The following is a 12,853-nucleotide window of genomic DNA, read 5'->3' as shown; positions in this document are numbered from 1 at the left end:
AAATGACTGGACACCCGAATGGGAGTTTTTCCTGATTTTGCATTTGAGGTTTGGTATTTGAAAACAAAATCCTGGCCATGAAGAGTCTGTTCCTATATGATTTGCTTCTGTTTGAAGAGGGAATGTGGAAGTGGAGTGTGGGGCAGGAACCAGATCCGTAAAGCACATTTCTGTATCAAAATGGTATTGAATTCCTTTGAGGTCTCCTCCAACCAGGGTCTCCAGATAAAATACTGGATACCCTGGATTATCAAAAAGGAGGCTCATAAATGTCAAGGGCAGGGATGCACCCAGGCCCAGAGAACAATCTGAATGCAGGGTTGGAGCCTTTCAGAGACCCCAGGGGCCTCACTCTCCATCTCTCATTCCCTCACAGCAGGATAGCCTTCTTTACCTCACAACAGGACATATGCAGCATCACAGTCACCCTGGTTTCCATGTTCTCTGTTCAAAGTCCCAGCCAGACTGAAACTGGAATCTCTCAAGCCCCACTCAACATTCCTGGGGGACAGGGGTGAACATTTGTATAGGATGGTAGAAGGGATAGTTTTCAGAAAATTGGAAGGAGAACCAAGCAGACAAACAATAGGTGTCCGATAAAATTAACTTATCAAAGACCAAACAAACCCACAAGCAAAAATGAAAACAAAACAAGGAGGACCAAGAGGGCACATTCTGGAACTCAAATTGAGATCATCAGATTCAGCAAGTAACAGACAGCCACGGTTAAAGCAAACTCCCCCTTTCCTTCTGTCAATAAAATGGAGGCAATCTGGAGATTTGTTTCTTCCAGAAAGAATCAAAAGTGACAATATCTTTTCTGTAATGTTTTGAAGGGTGAGGGCAAGGAAGGGTGCAGGGGCAGAGTGGAGGTGGTCTCAAAAGCTTTAACCCTAAACCCAAGCTCTGATTTGCAGATACTTCACCCTAAAAGTTAATCCATGATTCCATCAAACTAGGCGAAATGGAAATAATTACTACACTTCTCACTTTGCTTAGAACTTCTGGTACTACTGGCTAAGTTTCATTGCTTCTTCCTCAATTATTAAGTCCCTTCTAAGATGCTGCTTTGTCATACTTCAAGGCCTTCTCACATGCTGCTGCCTCTGCCTGAATCACCCTTCCCTCAAGTCAAACCGTGGTTAGGATGGTCTACTCCATCTGTGAGTGCAGTTGCCCTGCCCGTGGGTAATAAATGAGACTATTACTCAGTACCCAGGCCAGCAGCCCTTGAAGAAGTTGTCCCCTAGCCAAGTTAGGTCTTAATCATGACTTAAAATAGCTTGTCCCTAGCACTAAATGGCATCTACAAAGCAGTTAGACATTTTCTCCTGCTGCAAGCTCCTTGTTGTTATTTATAGGAGATAATTGAGCGTTCCTGCTTCTTCTTTGACCCCTTAGGAAAAAAAATACAAAAAGTAAATTATTTCCTCTCTACTCCCCTGAGCTAGCAAGCACCCTGTTACCTTCTGGGAAATAATCCCATCTCCCCTCTTTCCTTTATTCAATGATGCAATCAACATTTTTGAATGACCACTGGATGCCAGGGATTATGCCAGTGGCAGGCTCAGAGGTATAGAAGACAACTGGTTCCTGTACTCAAAGATCTCCCAAGCTAAGTTTCCGGATGTTCGATGTCTTTTTCCCCTGCTTACATGCAGACCCACAAGAGGCAAGAGGCAATGTATCTTTTCCAGAGCCCCCAAAAATGATTTTCGGGGTTGGTGGGATCTGGCCCAGGCTGACTCTTCCTCTGCTTGGTGCCTAGCAGTAGAAAGGTTGGTGGTTTCTCTGCTGTCAGTCAGGACAGAATGTCTGTGGTAGACCACCCTGAAGCTGAGGTTGGGAGCAGGCAGTGGAGCAGGTGAGAAATAATTTCTATTTTGAGAGCACTGAGGGGAGGAGAGCTAAAGACAGAGGAGGAAGTCTCTGACCTGCCTCTTGGCCCCCAAGTTTCTCACCCTTTGCTGTTCTGTGACTTAAAATCTTACTCATTAAACTTTCCATGGGTGACTCGAACGTTCTGAGCTGGAGATTCCCCTGGGTGTAGGACCACCAGTGCACCCACCTAACCAGCAGGCTGGAGAGGGGCCCGCCTGCCTGGGATAGGCCGTGCGAGAGAAATTGGTGGTCTGAGTGAGCTACTGTATGAGTGGAAAAGCTGACCTTTGCTCCATTCGCCACCACATAAAGCTCACATTTTGACTCTCTCTTCATGAAACTTCCCCATCTGAGGCAGGGTTCCAGCATTTTAAATCAGTGTGTGCTCTGTGTACTGTATTTTGTGGGGTACATGTGGCAAAAGCAAACTCTTCCTTCTGACACCCCACGTACTAACAATAGCTGCTGCTTTCACATAACTTTTGTGTGACACTGCTGTGGACACATGTCATAGCTCCATTCTACGAGAGAGGATTCTTGTCACCTTCTTGGTATCAGGCTAGCTAAGACTTACACACTATCAAGTCCAAAGGTAAAGAAGGACATAAGAGCCAAACTGAGAGTTGAGGTCAGGCATCTGAATATTCATTGTATGCTGAGTTCCATCTTTTATATCATAGGCTGTGTAGGCAATTAAAATTGCTTTGCCACAAAAAAATTATCCAGGTATGGTGGTGTGTGCCTATAATTCCTGCTACTTGGGAGGCTAAGGCACAAGAATCACTTGAACCTAGTAGGTGGAGGTTGCAGTGAGCCAAGATCGCGCCGCCGCACTCTAGCCTGTGTAACAGAGTGAGACTCCATCTCAAAAAATAAGAATAAATAATAAAAAATAAACTAAAATTGCTTTGCCAATCATCGCTTCATATTTGACAACAATTCACTCATATTTTGTTCATTCATCCAAAAGATGCCTTATTGAGCATCTAACAATTCCACACCCCATGACAGCACTGGGGACAGAGGCTGAGTCAAGACAGCAGCTGCAACACAAAGTAATAATGTGGTATTTGAAAGAAGCAAAGAGTTTTGTGGGACCACAGAGAAGGGGCATCTCTCCCAGTGGGTAAGGGCAGGATGGAAAAGAAGGAATTACAGAGGATTGGTGACTCAGACAAGTCTTAAAGGATGAGTAGAGATTAGCCAGATAAAGGAGGAAGAAAGGGTGCCCCAGTATTCCCGGCAAAGGCAAAGTCTAATGATGTCGAGAGGATGAAGAAATCAAGTGCTTGGGTAATAACGGGGCAAGCTGGTTTGGTGTGAGCTCTAAGACAGCAAAGGTAGGAAGAAGCCAGACAGCAAAGGACTTCATCTTGTAAACCAACACATGTGGATTTTAACCTCAATGTGTCTGGGGTAGCTGAAGTCTGCTGGGGAGCTTAAGCAGAATAGTGATGAATTTAAATAGTAGGTGAGAGAATTAGATGAGGCTGTTAGCCATTCAACCAAAATTAGTGCTCCAATCTTGCCTGTCTCCCTTCAGGGTCAGGTACACAATAGACTCTTGAAGAGGAATTGTTGATCTGTTATTTTCTATTTCAAGACTCTGCTACTTCTTTGGACACTCATGAAACATGGACATTCTGTCATCCTACCAGGTACCTAAGAGAATGTGAGAAAAGAGCTCAGACTTCTGTCTTGTTTTCTGCACTTCCCTGTTGGCCTCAGAGGACCTCTCCAAAATAATGAGGAGGGTGTTTTTCACGGTATGAAATCTTGAATTCTGGCCAAAAACACCAACAGTTCAATGAATAGTTGCTGGTGAAATGAATTGTAGTTAGACTCTCACCCAGCTGATAGAATCACTCACATAGGAGCATCAGATACTCCAAAGTTATTCAAGGAATCAGAAATAAAGTCAGCTACACCACTGACCCACTGCATCATCTCGGACAAGTCACTTAAATGAGGCCTCAATTTCCCCTCTAAAAAATGGAAGAGATCATATAAATCCTGCCTACCAAATATGATTTCAAAATGAAATAAGGCATGAGAAAGTGCTTTGTATGCAACAAAACATTGCAAAGGGTAAATTGTTATTGTTGTTAGTGGCTCTGCATATACGTAGAGTCAGTTAAGGCTTCTCCTGCATGTTAACATAATAGCCCTGGCCGGGTGCTGTGGCTCATGCCTGTAATTCCAGCACTTTGGGAAGCCGAGGTGGGCGGATCACGAGGTCAGGAGATCTAGACCATCCTGGCTAACACAGTGAAACCCCGTCTCTATCAAAAATACAAAAAATTAGCCGGGCGTGGTGGCGGACGCCTGTAGTCCCAGCTACTTGGGAACCTGAGGCAGGAGAATGGCGTGAACCTGGGAGGTGGAGCTTGTAGTGAGCCGAGATTGTGCCACTGCGCTCCAGCCTGGGTGACAGAGTGAGACTCCATCTCAAAAAAAATAAAAATAAAAATAAAAAATAAAAAAATAATAGCCCTCTGTTCTAATCTTCCCTTACAAGTTTTACTCCTTTCTCTATCCACCCAGCAGGCAATAATGGGCAGCAATATCTGTAATGTTTGCAAAAGCATATGTGGTAAAACTTACGTTAATACCAGAAAAATTATTCTTTCTAATGAAGTTGTTTTTCTTGTGGTGCAAATATGAAGAAGTATGCAGTTACGCATAGACTGCAGTTTCATACAGCTTTCAACAACTTGGAGGAGTGCGTGTTATTGCCTCTATTTAAGGAGGAAAAAAACTGAGGCCCAGAGATTTAGTGACTGCACAAGGTCATCACACAGTTGGTAAATAAGAGAGCTGTTTGTTTCCAAATATCTCTATTCCAGTAACAATTCCGTAAATACCCAGTTCTAGGAACAAAATGCATACTCAATAAGTGACTGATTAAAATATGGTATGGTTAGGTAACACTAATGCTGTCATTTGTCAGTCTTTGAAAATTCTGGTGGCTAAAGATTACAACGGTACTGTGGCTAAGAATGGTAAAAATTATTCTACACGAAAGGATGAAAGAATTCTTTTTAAATGTATGTTTAGAAAGAATATTGGTAGGACAGAGTTTAAGAAATCATTTATCTTTGTCTACATTTAGTTTAATTCATTTATGCAACAAATATTTATTGAGGCCTACAACATGTCAGCCATTATTTCTAAGAACCGGGGCTACAAGAGTGAACAAAACAATCAAAATCTTTGAATTCATGGAGCAAACATTCTGACGGAAAGGGAAGTTAATCAACCTGACTATGTAAGTAAAATTTGTTATACTTATGCAAGTATATTATAAACCAGGAAGTCATTATGTATTAAGGAGAAAAAAATAAATGATGGAGGGGGAGGATGAGATCTTGGGGAGGGGGTAATTGAGACTGTAGATAGGGTAGCTGGAAAACAGGCATCACTGAGAAGACGACTTTAGAGAAAAGAACTAGAGGGAATGGGGGAGTTAGCCACACAGCTATCTGGAAGAGGAGCATTCCAGGAATGCAAAGGAAACAGCAAGTTCAAAGGCCTTGAGGCAAAAACGTGCCAGATATATTCAAGAAATAGTCAAGATGTCCAAAGTAGATGGTTTGAGAAATCAAAGGAGAGGAATGGTAAAAAATGAACTCAGAGAGATGACAGGGAGCAAGGCCATTCTAGCTCTTATAGATTGTTGGTAAGACTTTGGCTTTTACTCTGAGTGAGAAATTAAGACATCGGGAAAATGTGTGAGGAGGTGTAATACAATCTGACCTATGCTTCAACGGGTTTAACTGGCTGCTGTGCTAATAGCAGATTGCGGAGGGTTAAGATAGACACAGGAAGACCACTTAGGAGGGTATTACCTCCTATTGAACCAGAGAGCTGATGAGGAAGACTCAAACGCTGGTTTATTTTGAAGGTAGAACTGACATGATTTGCTGACAATCTGGGTATAGAATGTTAGACAATGAGGAGAGACCAAGGCTTGGATGAGATCAAGGCTTGGATGAGACCAAGGCTTTTGACGTGAGCACCTGGAAGAAAGGTGTTGCTATTTTTTTTTTTTTTAATTATACTTCAAGCTCTAGGGTACATGTGCACAAGGTGCAGGTTTGTTACATATGTATACATGCGCCATGTTGGTGTGCTACACCCATTAACTCGTCATTTACATTAGGTATATCTCCTAATGCTATCCCTCCCCCACCCCATGAGAGACCCCAGTGTGTGATGTTCCCCACCCTGTGTCCATGTGTTCTCATTGTTCAATTCCCACCTATGAGTGAGAACATGCAGTGTTTAGTTTTCTGTCCTTGAAATAGTTTGCTCAGAATGATGGTTTCCAGCTTCATCCATGTCCCTACAAAGGACACGAACTCATCCTTTTTTATGGCTGCATAGTATTCCATAGTGTATATGTGCTACATTTTCTTAATCCAGTCTATCCTGATGGACATTTGGGTTGGTTCCAACTCTTTGCTATTGTGAATAGTGCTGCAATAAACATACGTGTGCATGTGTCTTTAGAGCAGCATGATTTATAATCCTTTGGGTATATACCCAGTAATGGGATTGCTGGGTCAAATGGTATTTCTAGTTCTAGATCCTTGAGGAATCACCACACTATCTTCCACAATGGTTGAACTAATTTACAGTCCCACCAATAGTGTAAAAGTGTTCCTGTTTTGCCATATCCTCTCCAGTATGTGTTGTTTCCTGACTTTTTTTTTTTTTTTTTTTTTTTTTTTTTTATTATACTTTAAGTTGTAGGGTACATGTGCATAACGTGCAGGTTTGTTACATATGTATACTTGTGCCATGTTGATGTGCTGCACCCATCAACTCATCGTTTACATCAGGTATAACTCCCAATGCAATCCCTCCCCCCTCCCCCCTCCCCATGATAGGCCCCGGTGTGTGATGTTCCCCTTCCTGAGTCCATGTGATCTCATTGTTCAGTTCCCACCTATGAGTGAGAACATGCGGTGTTTGGTTTTCTGTTCTTGTGATAGTTTGCTAAGAATGATGGTTTCCAGCTGCATCCATGTCCCTACAAAGGATGCAAACTCATCCTTTTTGATGGCTGCATAGTATTCCATGGTGTATATGTGCCACATTTTCTTAATCCAATCTGTCACTGATGGACATTTGGGTTGATTCCAAGTCTTTGCTATTGTGAAGAGTGCTGCAATAAACATACGTGTGCATGTGTCTTTATAGCAGCAAAATTTATAATCCTTTGGGTATATACCCAGTAATGGGATGGCTGGGTCATATGGTACATCTAGTTCTAGATCCTTGAGGAATCGCCATACTGTTTTCCATAATGGTTGAACTAGTTTACAATCCCACCAACAGTGTAAAAGTGTTCCTATTTCTCCACATCCTCTCCAGCACCTGTTGTCTCCTGACTTTTTAATGATCGCCATTTTAACTGGTGCAAGATGGTATCACATTGTGGTTTTGATTTGCATTTATCTGATGACCAGTGATGATGAGCATTTTTTCATGTGTCTGTTGGCTGCATTAATGTCTTCTTTTGAGAAGTGTCCGTTCATATCCTTTGCCTGCTTTTGGATGGTGTTGTTAATTTTTTCTTGTAAATTTGTTTAAGTTCTTTGTAGATTCTGGATATTAGTTCTTTGTTAGATGGGTAGATTGTAAAAATTTTTTCCCGTTCTGTAGGTGGCCTATTCACTCTGATGGTAGTTTCTTTTGCTGTGCAGAAGCTCTTTAGTTTAACTAGATCCCATTTGTCTATTTTGGGTTTTGTTGCCATTGCTTTTGGTGTTTTAGTCATGAAGTCCTTGCCCATGCCTATGTCCTGAATGGTATTGCCTAGGTTTTCTTCTAGGGTTTTTATGGTTTTAGGTCTAACATTTCAGTCTTTAATCCATCTTGAATTAATTTTCGTATAAGGTGTAGGGAAGGGATCCAGTTTCAGCTTTCTACATATGGCCAGCCAGTTTTCCCAGCACCATTTATTAAATAGGGAATCCTTTCCCCATTTCTTGTTTGTCTCAGGTTTGTCAAAGATCAGATGGCTGTAGATGTGTGGCATTATTTCTCAGGGCTCTGTTCTGTTCCATTGGTCTATATCTCTGTTCTGGTACCAGTACCATGCTGTTTTGGTTACTGTAGCCTTGTAGTATAGTTTGAAGTCAGGTAACATGATGCATCCAGCTTTGTTCTTTTAGCTTAGGATTGTCTTGGCAATGCGAGTTCTTTTTTGGTTCCATATGAACTTTAAAGTATTTTTTTCTAATTCTGTGAAGAAAGTAATTGGTAGCTTGATGGGGATGGCATCGAATCTATAAATTACCTTGGGCAGTATGGCCATTTTCACGATATTGATTCTTCCTATCCATGAGCATGGAATGTTCTTCCATTTGTTTGTGTCCTCTTTTATTTCACTGAACAGTGGTTTGTAGTTCTACTTGAAGAGGGCCTTCACATCCCTTGTTGGATTCCTAGGTATTTTATTCTCTTTGAAGCAATTGTGAATGGGAGTTCACTCATGATTTGGCTTTCTGTTTGTCTATTATTGGTGTAGAGGAATGCTTGTGACTTTTGCACATTGATTTTGTATCCTGAGACTTTGCTGAAGTTACTTATCAGCTAAGGAGATTTTGGGCTGAGACAATGGGGTTTTCTAAATATACAATCATGTCATCTGCAAACAGGGACAATTTGACTTCCTCTTTTCTTAATCGAATATCCTTTATTTCTTTCTCCTGCCTGATTGCCCTGGCCAGAACTTCCAACACTATGTTGAATAGGAGTGCTGAGAGAGGGCATCCCTGTCTGTGCCGGTTTTCAAAGGGAATGCTTCCAGTTTTTGCTATTCAGTATGATATCGACTGTGGGTTTTGTCATAAATAGCTCTCAGTATTTTGAGATACATCCCATCAATACATAGTTTATTAAGAGTTTTTAGCATGAAGGGATGTTGAATTTTTTCAAAGGTCTTTTCTGCATCTATTGAGATAATCATGTAGTTTTTGTCTTTGGTTCTGTTTATATGACGGATTATGTTTACTGATTTGCATATGTTGAACCAGCCTTGCATCCCCGGGATTAAGCCAACTTGATCGTGGTGGATAAACTTTTTAATGTGCTGCTGGATTCGATTTGCCAGTATTTTGTTGAGGATTTTTTCATTAATATTCATCAGGGATAGTGGTCTAAAATTATATTTTTTTGTTGTGTCTCTGCCAGGCTTTGGTATCAGGATGATGTGGGCCTCATAAAATGAGTTAGGGAGGATTCCCTCTTTTTCTACTTGTTGGAATAGTTTCACAAGGAATGGTACCAGCTCCTCTTTGTACCTCTGGTAGAATTTGGCTGTGAATCTGTCTGGTCCTGGACTTTTTTTGGTTGGTAGGCTATTAATTATTGCCTCAATTTCAGAACCTGTTATTGGTCTATTCAGGGATTCACTTCTTCCTGGTTTAGTCTTGGGAGGGAGTATGTGTCCAGGAATTTATCTATTTCTTCTAGATTTTCTAGTTTATTTGGATAGAAGTGTTTATACTGTTCTCTGATCGTAGTTTGTATTTCTGTGGGATCAGTGGTGACATCCCCTTTATCATTTTTTATTGCGCCTATTTGATTCTTCTCTCTTTTCTTCTTTATTAGTTTTGCTAGCAGTCTATCAATTTTTTTGATCTTTTCAAAAAACCAGCTCCAGGATTCACTGATTTTTTGAAGGGATTTTTATGGCTCTCTCTCCTTCAGTTCTGCTATAATCTTAGTTATTTCTTGCCTTCTGCTAGCTTTTGAATGTGGTTGCTCTTGCTTCTCTAGTTCTTTTAATTTTAATGTTAGGGTGTCCATTTTAGATCTTTCCTGCTTTCTCTTGCAGGCATTTAGTGCTATAAATTTCCCTCTACACACTGCTTTAAATATGTCCCAGAGATTCTGGTATGTTGTGTCTTTGTTCTCATTGGTTTCAAAGAACATCTTTATTTCTACCTTCATTTCGTTATGTACCCAGTAGTCATTCAGGAGCTTATGTACCCAGTAGTCATTCAGGAGCAGGTTGTTCAGTTTCCATGTAGTAAGCGGTTTTGAGTGAGTTTCTTAATCCTGAGTTCTAGTTTGATTGCACTGTGGTCGGAGAGAAAGTTTGTTATAATTTCTGTTCTTTTACATTTGCTGAGAAGTGCTTTACTTCCAACTATGTGGTCAATTTTGGAATAAGTGCTATGTAGTGCTGAAAAGAATGTATATTCTGTTGATTTGGGGTGGAAAATTCTATCGATGTTTATTAGGTCCATGTGGTGCAAAGCTGAGTTCAATTCCTAGATATCCTTGTTAACTTTCTGTCTCGTGGATCTGTCTAATGTTGACAGTGGGGTGTTAAAGTCTCCCATTATTATTGTGTGGGAGTCTAAATCTCTTTGTAGGTCTCTAAGGACATGCTTTATGAATCTGGGTGCTCCTGTATTGGGTGCATATATATTTAGGATAGTTAGCTCTTCTTGTTGAATTGATCCCTTTACCATTATGTAATGGCCTTCTTCATCTCTTTTGATCTTTGTTGGTTAAAATCTGTTTTATCAGAGACTAGGATTGCAACCCCTGGTTTTTTTGTTTTCCATTTGCTTGGTAGATCTTCCTCCATCCCTTTATTTTGAGCCTCTGCACGTGAGATAGGTCTCCTGAATACAGCACACTGATGGGTCTTGAGTCTTTATCCAATTTGCCAGTCTGTGTATTTTAATTGGAGCATTTAGTCCATTTACATTTAAGGTTAACATAGTTGTGTGTGAATTTGATCCTGTCGTTATGATGTTAGCTGGTTATTTTGCTCAATAGTTGATGCAGTTTCTTTCCGGCATTGATGGTCTTTACAATTTGGCATGTTTTTACAGTCTTTTGCCCATTTTTAAATTGTGTTGTTTTCTTGCTAATGAGTTGCTTGAGTTCTTTATATATCTTGCATATTAATTCCTTATCAGATGTATACTTTGTAAATATTTTCTCCCATTTCATAAGTTGTCTTCTACCTCTGTTGATGATTTCCTTTGCTTTGCAGAAGCTTTTTAGTTAGATGTAATTCTATTTGTCTGTTTTTGCCTTTGTTTCTTTTATTTGCTTAGATCAATCTCATGAAGTGTGGCTTTATGTTTTTAGATGATCATCTTTCATTTAATGCGCAATCATTGTAATTTTGGCATTTTAAAAATAATTCATTTATTAAAAAACTAATTGTTGAGCAATTATTACATACCAGGCTTTCTGCAAGTGCCAGTGATCCAGAGATAACAAGGGAATCTCCTACTCTCAAAGAGCCTGCCATCTAGTGGGAGATGCCGGAATGTAATTGAGTAGAACAGAATGAGATTAGCTGCAGAAGAGCCATGAGAAAAGAACAAAGTTCTAAGAGAACATAAAGGGGTGGCACTACTTACTTTTGTGGAAAAAAATTCAGGAAAACTTATACAGGGAGGAGGAGTTTAATGTAACTATGTAGGGAGCTGTCATGGGTATTCCAGTTAAAAGAAACGTGTCAGGAGCATAAAAGAGGCTGGCCCATTGGGTTGGCTGCACATGTATGTGTTTGTTAAGGTTTGGGAGTGTGTGAGTGAATGGTGGAAGGTGAGTCTGGAAGGAAAAGCAGTACTAGATCTTGAGCATTCTTATATATGACAATGAAAGATTTGCAATTAATCCTGTAGGCAATGGAAGTTAGCAAAGAGGCTCTCAGTAGGGAAATGGCATGATTAGATTGAGGCTTTCGGGTGATCACTCTGGCAAAGCTGCAGAGAACAGACTGAGAGGACGCCCCAGACTGGGAAACTAGTTAGTCCACTACAATTGGCCTAACATTTGAGCAGTGTGGGAAGAAAGGAGGAGACATGTCAAAGAACTACTCAAAAGGTATACTTAGTCCAGTTTGGTTGAGAATGAATGACACGTGGGTAGATAGCAATGAGTCTAAGATGCTCCCTATATATCAGTATTTGGAAATTAGAGGGAAGAGAACACATTGCTCCATGCTAAGGACCAATATGAGGAGAAGCATTTTGAAAAGAAGATGTGTCCAGTGTTCAAGGAGTGATGGTGCAGTAAGGTAGAGATCATTAAAGAGCCAATTTGAAGTTTAGAATGAAGTCTGGGTGAAAAATCAAACGCGATTAGTGGAAAGTCTCTTAGAGGTTAACCTATAATTTCTATGAAAACACAGGAATTTATTTTCATATTCCTAATAGCAAACGCAAAACCTTTAACTACACATATATTTAATAAATACATTTTATAGGTACCTATGTAAAATAAAGTATGACCACCACACAACAAACTCAGTGGCAGAAAAGGTCCAGTGCAATCAGTATATTTAAATTCTACTGAGAGCATTGCAAATTAAAACTACATTTAGGGAGACTATATAGCAATATATAATAAGAGCTATAAAGATGATCATATCATTTTACCCAGTAATCCTACTCCTTGTTATTAAAGGAAATAATTCAGTGTATATTAATGAAACTGACCTTATAGTTCTGATCTTTATAATAAGTTATAAGAAAATGGTTTAATGTGTATATGTATATATTTACTCAAAGTAGAAATATGAAGTCTAAAAAAATGGGAAGATATTTAAATTGGTGTTAAAACAGCATTTAAAATGACCACAATTATGAGAACACATGTATGCCAATACAGGTTCACTGGAAAAATATTAAAAATGGAAACTGTCAGATGGTAAGATTATAGATCATTTTATTTCCTTTTTATCTGAAATAAGTTGGTACCTCACAACTTTTCAAAAGCTTCTATAAATGTGTATGTCAAGTTGTAATAAAGCAAACATATGCATATAGACATGCTTGAATAGTTATTAATTGTTTCTTGGGTACCTGGGGAGATTGGGGTGAAGAAAGGGGGGCAACTTGAATAAAGGTGGAGGAGAAAAATGACAGAAAAGAAAGCAAAGGATTGCGAAGCTCAGTGTGGCAGCAGCCTCTCTTCCCCTCCTGAG

The 12,853-nt window shown here is 40.0% G+C and overlaps 1 protein-coding gene across 5 annotated transcripts in view; it reads right to left on the bottom strand.

The window, feature by feature from the left end:
* The window catches only part of XCL1 (X-C motif chemokine ligand 1), a 216,947-nt gene that overhangs the window by 26,073 nt on the left and 178,021 nt on the right, over window positions 1-12,853 (bottom strand). The gene's annotated exons all lie outside the window — the stretch shown is intronic.

Source organism: Macaca fascicularis, chromosome 1, assembly GCF_037993035.2.
Source record: "Macaca fascicularis isolate 582-1 chromosome 1, T2T-MFA8v1.1".
Taxonomy (NCBI): Eukaryota; Metazoa; Chordata; class Mammalia; order Primates; family Cercopithecidae; genus Macaca; species Macaca fascicularis.
The sequence above is the reverse complement of the archived record's forward strand: the minus strand, read 5'-3'. Positions and strand labels throughout refer to the sequence as shown.